Below are 9,863 nucleotides of genomic sequence, written 5' to 3'. Positions count from 1 at the left end.
CCTCCTGGCTTGTCCAGTCCCTGCCCCCTCCCAGTTCTGCTCTCACTGCCTCATGCATTGACTGAGCACCTACTGCATATAGCTGGGTCAGCTGAGCTTCTTCCCCCAGGATGTTCCCACTTGACAGCTGAGGAAACTGAGTCACAGGAGGTCTCAACAAGTCCCACAAGCTCCAGATTGAGGGGGCAGCTGGAATTGATCTGCTGTCATGGCAGCATCTGCTGGGGTCTGAGGGTGACAGTGGGCCCTCACCCAAGGCCCCCATGTGCCATGGCTGCAGCAGGACTAGGAAAGTGCCCTAGCTGTCAACTTTGGGCAATGCTGGGCGAGGACATGGAGGGAAGGAGACAGGGAGGTGGCCACAGGAAATGGTGCAGGCTTGGAAGGAGCCCAAGCTGGTGAGGGGGTGCAGCCCCTGGGAGACTCCCCAACTCAGGACCCTAGGGCAGGTGTTGCAGGGAGAGTGCCCAAGCCAGGGCAGGACCACCAAGGCTGTAGGAGCCAGCGGAGCCCGGCACGGAGTGGAGCAGGGCGTGTTGGGTCAGGGCACCCAGCCCTGAGGTGTCCGCGGGTCTCCTTTGGCATTGCTCTGAGAGGCAGGGGCCACAGGTGGGCTTGGGGGTCTTAACAGTGGGATCAGTCAGGGCGGGGATGGAGACATGGCCTTGTGGCTCCAGCGGGCCTCAATGCAGACCCCTGCAATGGGCACCTGAGCCTGTGGCTTCCGGCTTTCCAGGAGATAGAGAAACTTGGGGGCTCTTGTGAAGGATCCTGATGGTGTTAGCCACTCCCGTGGAGGCCCAGTTCACAGGTAGCTGGCATTTGGCCCCAGAAGGTGGGTTGCTCTCTGGACCCCATCCTGTCCTGCTCCCTTTGTTAGGAACATCCCCCCCATTGGCCCCATCTGGCCCCAAAGCCTGGGCATGCTCTACTACCCACCCATGGGGGCAGGGCTACCAGCTGGGGGTCCTGGCATCAGGCTTGGGGCTGTGGTTGGAGCGCCATGCACATTAGAGAGGGTCTCCACCACAGGGGAGCAGAGACAGAAAGGCCAGTAGGAGGGGGGGAGAGAGGGAGGGCCTTGGCAGACGCTGCCTGTGGCTGGAGCCAGCTCCCACCACAGACTCCAGGGCTGCTGAGCCCTCAGCCAAGGAACACATGCCCCACCGGGCCCAGAGTGGGTGCAGTCTGTGTCCCCCACAGTCCTGGGAAGAGGAAGGAGCCAGCTGCTCACTGAAAAGAATTATATGTCAGAGGGTGTCTTAGTGGCAGTAAAGCTGAGCCCAGAGAGAGAAACACCTGCCCAAGGTCACACGGGAGTCGGGGCTCGTCACCCATGTGTCTGAGTAGCAGGCTGGGCTGACACACCTCCTGTGTGTCAGGCTCGGGGATTTCTGGGGCTGGGGACAGACAACACCCCACAGCGTCTGCCCTTCCACATTTCCAGCTCGTTCCCACCCCCTCAGGTCACTGGCTCCCATTACCGGGCCTTTGAACACACCCTCTCTTCTACTTTCCTGGGGTTCAAGAGCCTGCTTGGCACCTGTGCGGAGCCCTCTCACTCCCCTGCCTTTTCTTGGGCATTTGCTCTCATTTGCACTCCACCTCCTCAGATGGCACAGCAGCTCAGGACACAGCACCCACCACAGTGGCTGGCACATGACAGTTGCTCAGTGGGCATATGCCAGCAGCCTTGGAGAAGGCTCAGGGACTCTGCTCTGGCCATGTGGTCCTTGAGCACTTGGGATGGCTGCTGGGGCTGGTAAAGAACCAGCGCTCCCTTGCCTCCCCAGGGTCCCTGGGTCTCAGGGACACACAACCAGTTCTTCTTCAGATGTCTGGTCCCGTTGGAGACTGGCACACAGACCCAGAGGGGCTGCCCTGCTCTAGGACACAGTAGAGAGGTGTTTGGATGCAGGGCTCTGACTCACAGCTGTGTCTGCCCTCCACCCTTCCAGGGGACAGCAGACCTCTGTGCACGCACTTGGAGGTGGCAAGATCACTCCCAAAGGCTTACCCTAGGCCCCTGAGCCAAGGACTTGCCTCCCAGTTGCTCAAACAGAGGCCAGGACTAACCTCTGGATGTCCAGGGAGGAGGGTAGGGTCACCTCCCCCAGAGCCATGTGCAGCTGGTCTGCAGATGAGTTCCCTCTGAATGATCCTTCCTGGACGCCCAGCTGGCACCCAAGGGTGGCTACATTGTGGGCCCCACAGCCCATCCCTGTCAGGCACCCCCACCCTCCTTGCAGGGCTCTCTCAGGAAAGCCTCCCAGAGCAGTGCCCGAGGTCCTCACACCTCCTCTGCACCCTGGTTCCCACTCAGCCACCTGGTCATGGAGGAGGGCAATCTGTGTGCACTGAGAGCAAGTCCTCATGGGCAGCACCTGGCACTTGGCGGGCATTCAGTCCAAGCCCAGGCCCCTGTCACCACAGCATCTCCGACTCTCCAAGATGAGGCAGCCACAGTCCCCAAGAAGCTCTTGAGAAGTGGTCCCAGGGGGCTCAGGTGATCCCGAAGAGCTCATTTGTTCCCGGGGGCTAAGTCTGAGGGGCTCAGGTGGTCCTTGGGGGCTCAGATGATCTGGGGGGAGCTTGGGTGGTCCTGAGGCTACCATCTGTAATGAGGCCAGGATGCCCCATTTATGAGAATAAAACAGCAGGCCTGCGAAGGTGGGCAGGCGTGGGGAGCTGTCATAGTTTGCCCCCATGTTCTGCACATTCCATGCTGGAAAACTGGCCTCTCCTGGCCGTCAGGCTTACCCGTGCAGCCCTGCTGACCTGATGGACGTGGGTGCAGCACCCTGTTCACAGGTGGAGGCCCTGCGGTCAATCCCAGCCTACCTTTGTTCCCCTGAGGCCCAGGTGGGCTCAGGCCCCTGCCTGCTAGGTCCCAGGGACACCCATTAGGACCTTCCACGTGTCCTGAGGACGGAGCACGCCCACACTGCTCCAGCAGCTGTGGCCCTCCCTCCTGAGGGCTCTTACTAGCAGGGCCTCAATGCAAAGCTGTGCCTGGAGAATTCCCTGCCAGAGAATGGTGGGGGGGCCAGGAGCTACCTGGCCCTGAGGTCTGGAAAGTGAAGGTGTGCAGGCAGGGGACTCCTCTCTACCTCCTATCTCCCAGGCAGCTCTCCCATCCCTCCAGCATGGTCCAGGGTGACTGTGTACCCAAAGTGGTGCCCAGTGTTGGGGTGCAGGGGCCCAGCACTGCACACTTGGGGGCCATCCTGCACCAGAAGGAAGGGCTTCCAAGGGCCCAAGTCAGGACTGGCGAGCAGGGGAAGAAAGAAACCCATCTCTGACCACACCTGAAGCAGCCAAGGTGGGAGAATCAAGTTCAGGTGCAGCTGAGACCCTGCTCACTGCCACCCACCCCGCCAGTCCACCAGCTCTGCTTCTGCAGGGACAGCCTCCAAACCTCCTGCCTTGGCCCTATCCCATGGGAATCCACGCTCATATGACCCTGAGGGGATGAAGCCTCCCTTTCCTGCCAGGGCCCAGCCTGCCCCAAGGTGGGTCTCCAGTGTGCCAGCTCCACCTACTGGGAATGCACATGCCACCTGCCCATGTTTGCCACCCCAGACACAGAGGTCCCTTCCCTGGCCGCACCAAAACTCAGAGAGGCAGCCTACTCTCCCAAAACATCTGCCTCTAAAGGGGCACCAAAAAATCACTGACATCTGGGAGCCCATCCACATCACGAAAAAATATCGAAGTCATTCCCAAGGCAGGGAGTGGTCATTCGCTATGTATGGTCATAAGCCCAAGACCCTAGCATTCTCTCCTCTGTCTTCCCAAAACCTTGGAGGAAGGGGCTATCGTCTACACTCCACGCACAGTTACACTCCACGCACAGTGGAGCCACTGCAGCTCAGAGCAGGGGGCTGTAGGTAGGTGGGTCCCCATAGCTCAGGGTAGGGGGCTGCAGGTAGGTGGGGCTCTGCTAGCAAACCTTAACTACAGGGATTGAAGCCAGGAGTCGTGTAGGAGGAGACACAGGAAGCCAAGGCAGGGTGAATAATGACGCAGAGAAGGGAGGCCAATACACGTGTCGCGGGTGAGTGGTGTCCCCCCATGCTCATATCTCCCTTAATCTCAGGAAGTGACATTTATTTGAAATAGGTGTTTGTAGATGTAGTTAGTTAAAATAAGGAGCCCTAATCCAATGGTGGTGTACCTACAAGAGGAAGAGAGGACAGACACAGGGAAGGCCACGTGGCCAAGGGACTGAGATTGCGATGGTGCAGCTCATGCCAAGGGGCACTCAGGTCCATCCACCGTTTGAAGCCACATTTGTGGTGCTTTATTTGGTGGCACCAGGACACTGACACAGTGTCACCAAGCACTGTAAGTCTGGGGGCAACTGGAGCTTGGGCATCCTGAGGGCAGAGTCCCTGGCACACCCCATGGTCAACCCGCTGGACTTTGCCCTACTGTGGGCTGGCCAAGTGCATGCCGTGGAAAGCACAGCATCCCTGATCAGTGGGGAGCCCTAGGGGAGGTTTGGTCGTACAGGGTTATCTGAGGAGGGCTCAAGGAAGCAAGGCTGAGTGGGTGCAGGTAGGTGGGCTGGTTCTCTGCTTATCATTTGACTGTATCAGAAAGTAGGAGAAGATGCAGCCAGGTAGACAGGTGACTTTCTTTGGAGTTCTTTCCTCTCTAGCACCTTGGCGCATCCTGGGCCTGCACAGGACCAGGGGCTGGTGTGTATCTCTCAGTGGTCTGGCCTGACGCTGTGACCCGTGACCATTCACTTCAAAAGCAGAGGCCACCTACCCAAGGGGAAGGAGCTGGGTAGGCCAGGCATGGGGCCATGTGGCCACGTGGGAGCCTGAGGGTGGGGGCAGGGGGTAGAGAGTGTTTCTGTGGGAAGGAATGGGCGGAGAGCAGGTGAGTGGCCTTAGATTGCCAGGTTGGGTGGTTTAATGGGAGCTAGCTGCTTAGTGCCTGGCCCCAGGGTGACAGGAGCAGGTAGGCAGTGGCCCGGTGTGAGCCTCTGGAGGTGTGGGCTCTGGATGGTGGCTTATACATGAAGTCCAGCTCTAGAGAGTCCTTTACCATCTCTAGGAATTGGCTAGCTCAGGGAGGGGCCATCCCCCAAGGGCCAGCATGGCTGTCAAAGCCTCACAACACAGGAATAGAATAGGTGACTAACTTGGGACCCCAGAGGGGGGCTCAGGCAGCGGGGCTGAGTGGGCCAGGCTGAGGAGCCCTGGTGCATAGGCAGCATCTGCCCCAGGCAACCTGCCCAAGGTCACCCCAGCTGTGGCAGGGCTTGACCTCAAGGCTGTCGATGCCAAATTCCTTCACCTGTACTTCAGCTTGATTTGGTGAGTGGAGAGAAGAGTGGAGCAGATGCCTGCTGGGTGTCGGGAACATCACTGCCTGGACTGCCTCTTTCTCAGATCTACAATCTGCTAGCAACACCTGCCCTGTGCCCAGCCTGTGCTGGGCTCCAGGGCCAGAGAGATGAACCAGGAGTGATTCTCCACTCCAGTGCAGTCCATCTATGGGGCATGAAGGGCTAACAAGCCAGGTCTGCCTCAACCCAGCTGAGTAGGCAGGGAGTCCTTCCTGGAGGCAGCAGCACTGATCCAAGTGTGGAAACAAGCAGAGCTACAGGGCTGGGTAGAATGGAGGAAAGTCAGCTTTACTGAGGGCTTTACCCCAAGCTCCATGGACCTGAGAGATCAGGCTAGCAGCATGGTGCAGCCAGGAGCAAGAACAGTCCAGGCAGGACCTGGGATGGTGACTGGAGGGAATGAGGCAGGGAGGAGCCGGGAAGGGGCCTTTTAGATTACTGTCCCCTTTGAGGTGGCAGCTGCCCTCCACAGGGCCTCTGAAGGCTGCAGTGGCACACTCCCCACTGAGGATGGCCGTGTTCAGTTGGGCAGGTTGTATACTGCACAGGGGCCCTGGTGATCATGCAGACACACTGAGATCCAGCCTTTGTACCACCCTTGGGGCCTTGGCCTTCACCAAGTGGGCTAGCCTTGGCCAGCCCCACTCTCCACGTGCCTTTCAGAGGAGCTGAGGATGAGGGAGTCCCCAGGGCCATGGGGGTGCAGGGACAGGAGGGAAGAGAGCAACCACATGACCTGGGCCCCCTCAGGTGGAGCTGGGCCTGGATGAGATGAAAACTGTGTGGGGTCCCCAAGACTCCGTGTGTGCTTGTGCCGGCCTGCTCGAGATGAGCTTAGCTTTGGTCATGGGCTGTGGCTGCCTGCCCACAGACAGTGTCCCTAAAGCCCGGGGCTAGACCAATAATGTGTGCGTGCCACTGAGCAGCCCAGCATGTGCATCAGAAACAAGAATAAAGCCATAACCCACACCATCTGGCACTAGTGCCTCCAGCCCTCCCGACCTGGTGTTGGCTGGTGCCCGTTTGGCTTTGTCAGAGCCAGCAGGTCGCATGTACATATGACCCCATTTCTCTAGTTTGGAAAGAGCTGCTGGTGTGTGGGTGTCTGGCAGATACCCAGGAGGAGTTTGGATCAACCTGGCCCATGCCTGCCCCACATGGCTCTTATATTTCAGGGGATCCTCTTCCTGCTTAAAAGGGAGGTCTGTCTCTACATTTGAAACCTGAGCTCCCAGCTGCTTGCTGGGAAGTGACATTCTGGGCTGTGACCTGGAGAAATGGGCAGGTTCCACGTCCTCCTTGGAAGCGCTCGCTCCTGGAAGCTGGTGCCATGCTGTAGGAAGCTCAAGTGGCCCCACAGAGCGCCAGTGCACTGGGATGGGCTCTATCTGTTGAGCAGAAAGAAGTGCTGAGCCCCGCCTGCCTGGACCACAGCTTGTGAGCAGGAATGTCTGCTACTGTCGCAAGCAGTTCTGCTGCTCTGCAGCCACATGTTCCAGAATGCCTGGAATGTCTCTGCCTGGCTGTAGCCACTGGCCCAGGGATGAGTGGGTGGCCCCATATGCCCCTGGGGTGAGGTGTTGGGATGCCAGGACAGTCATCCCCCAGTCCTGTGGCCCTGGCTGCAAGGCCCTCCTCAGAACACTGAAGCTGCCAGGAGCAATCTCCCCTGGGTGGCTGTTGGGTTTCCATCTCTTGTAGCTGATGGAGCAACCACTTAGCAAATGTGTGGCTTGCGGCCTCGTCTGTGAAATGGAGACAGTGAAACTCTCCTGACTAGTAATGCATCTCTGTCATGCTTCGGTGAAGAAGCAGAGCAGGTGTGCAGCCCCTTCCTGCTCCACTGTCCCCAGACAGCACAAAGCCCCTCCTGCTGGCCCTCACTGTGGGCCTCACACTGGACACGCTGGAGGCCCGTGCAGCTCATCTTTCCCTGGTCCCTGATGGGAGCGGTGTTGGTTCCTGTTTTACAGATGCCCTGAGAAGCACAGAGCCTGGGCCTTGTGGGGCAGGTCTGGGCCAAGCTGTGTTGTGGGGGGCAGCTCCTACCCCAGCCCTCAGTGTCCCCATCTGTGAAGTGGGAGCCTTCCAAGGGCCCAACCTGGGAGGCCCCAGGAATGCCTCCCCCAGGGCAAGAACCAGCCCCAAGCCCAAGCCTCTGAACTGCCCCCTGGACAGAGAGCCCTGAGTGATGGTGGACACAGTGGGAGGCGACAGGGCCTGGAAATGGGCAGGGCTTTCCCAAGGCCATCAGCAGGCTCTCACGCTTCTCCAGTGACCAGGGACTTGGGGTCCATCAAAGAAGCTTAACTGGCTCACAAGCACTAAGCCTCTGGGTTGCCCTTGACCCACCCGTGGACTTCTTACTGCCCTGCTTACCTGGGAGCAGTTGGGGCACCCAAGTCCTATCGTTTTTGGCTCAGACCACAGCAGTCAGGCTATCGCCTACATGTGCCTACCCTTAAAGTCTTCAGTTTCCTGTTTTCTGATTAGAGAACAGATTCATGCTCACTGTATGAAATTCAGACAACACAGAGAAAAGCCAAGCAGCTGGAAGAAATACCCGTGGTCTGGTGGCAGGGAGGGGCCCTGGGAAGCAGCCCATCAGGCTCAGCCCCCCATGCCCACTGTGCCCCAGTTCCTGTGCAGGCTTGGCACACAGGAGGGCAGGTCAGATTTGTTCCAGGAACCTGTTACCTGCTCTCACCCTCCAGGATGCACACAGCCCCAAGACCCACCCCCTCCCAGGCACCCTGCCCATGTCTCTGAGGCATCACTGTGAACCTGAGGGCCAGCTCAGTGTCACCTGGGGTGACTCACCCATCTCCTCTGTGAAAGTCAAGGCGAGCCTTGGTTGTGCAGGCTGCTGGTCAGGGAGGACAGCACAGTGGTCAGAGCTGGGCTCTGGTGGGCAAGGAGCTCCTTGCCTCTCCAACAGCCTCCCACATGTTCCTTCCCATCCCCTGCCATAACCACCACCTCCACCAGGGAGCCATAGTCTGGTGCAGACACAGCACAGGCCTTGAGGTCACACAAGGCTCTGAAGGGGCAGGCCATCAGGGAGGGTTCCCTGGAGGTGGCGGCTGGGACCTAAGAGCAAGGAGACACCAGCCTGGCATAGCCCAGGCACTGCTCCAAGTCTGTCCTGGGACACAGAGAACCAGGGGTCCTGGGCAGCATGGAGAGATAGAGGGGAAGTTGGGTAGAGTAGGTGTGTATGGGGAAAGTCAAATGCTGGTGGGCCTGCGCGGCCCAGCCATGCGGCACGGCTCCGTCCTTGAACACGTCATGACCTCCCTCATCTTGGGAGGGTGGTAGGACATTCTCTATTCCTCCAATGAGAACATTATGGCCCAGGGCATGGGGGAGGCCCCTCAGAGCCACGATCTAACAGGGTAGATAGGGGGAGTTGAGGTGGTAGGGCAGGGGGTGGCCTAGGCAGTCTGTGGTCCAAGGTAGGTTGAGTACCTTCTTCTTGGGCCTCAGTTTCCCTCCCTGCATGTGGTCAGTGTTGCTGGGCTCTCCAACAGGCCCTGGAAAAGAATGTATGGGGCATACCAGCTTCATACGGGTTCATACAGCTCATGTGGGCTGAGGTCCCACCTCCAGAAGCCACCCCAGTGCCTCCTCCTGCTTCTGAAGATGGCTTTGGTGGCAAGTGGGTGTTTGGAAACATGACACAGTGTACTGTTTCCTATAGGATGTGACAGAGGTCTCGGGTCTTAATGGTATTTAGTGGAGGCCAGCCACATGTCACCAAGCCACAGACGGACAAGAAAAAATTCCAATCCCCCTTGATATCATCTGCTATGGGCTGAACTGTATCCCCATCAAATTCGAGTGCAGAATTCCTAACCCCAAAAACTCAAAATGTGCCCTTATTTGGAGATAGGGTCTTTATAAAGTCAAACAAGTTAACGTGAGGTTGGTAGGGGTACCCTAATCTCACAGGATTGTGTCCCTATAAAAAGCAGAAATTGGATACTGAGATAGACAAGCAAAGTGCCAAAACGGCTATGTGGACACTGCAATGACACTGACACAAGCCCAGTGACTACAGGAAGCTGGAAAGGGGCCTGGACCAGACTTTCCCCAGTGCCTTGGGAGGGTGGTGGACCTGCTGACACCCAGCCTTGGTATTCTGGCCTCCAAAACCCTGAGATGACACATTTTTTGCTATTTGATGCCACTGGTCTGTGGCACTGTGCTGCAGCAGCCCCTCACAGCATGCACACCCCAAAGGACCAGGCTCCTTTCAGCTTTTTTGGGCTCCTGGAGGCCTGGGCCAGAGTGTGGTGGTGTGGGCAGCCCATCCCATCTTCCCTCCCAGCCCCATCCCTGTACCACAGGCAGCTGCCCTCAGCCTAGTGGTGTGCACAGGGGCCAGTTGCAGCGAGAAGACCACGCAGGCCCAGAGGAGGGCTTGGATCATTTGGAGGAGAATTCCAGTTCCCAAGTGTCATCGGGAGGGTCACAGAGGGCCCTGTGGACTCACATGGCT

The sequence above is a fragment of the Manis pentadactyla genome, chromosome 3 (assembly GCF_030020395.1).
Source record: "Manis pentadactyla isolate mManPen7 chromosome 3, mManPen7.hap1, whole genome shotgun sequence".
In the NCBI taxonomy this organism is placed as follows: Eukaryota; Metazoa; Chordata; class Mammalia; order Pholidota; family Manidae; genus Manis; species Manis pentadactyla.
Note: the sequence above shows the minus strand (reverse complement) of the source record.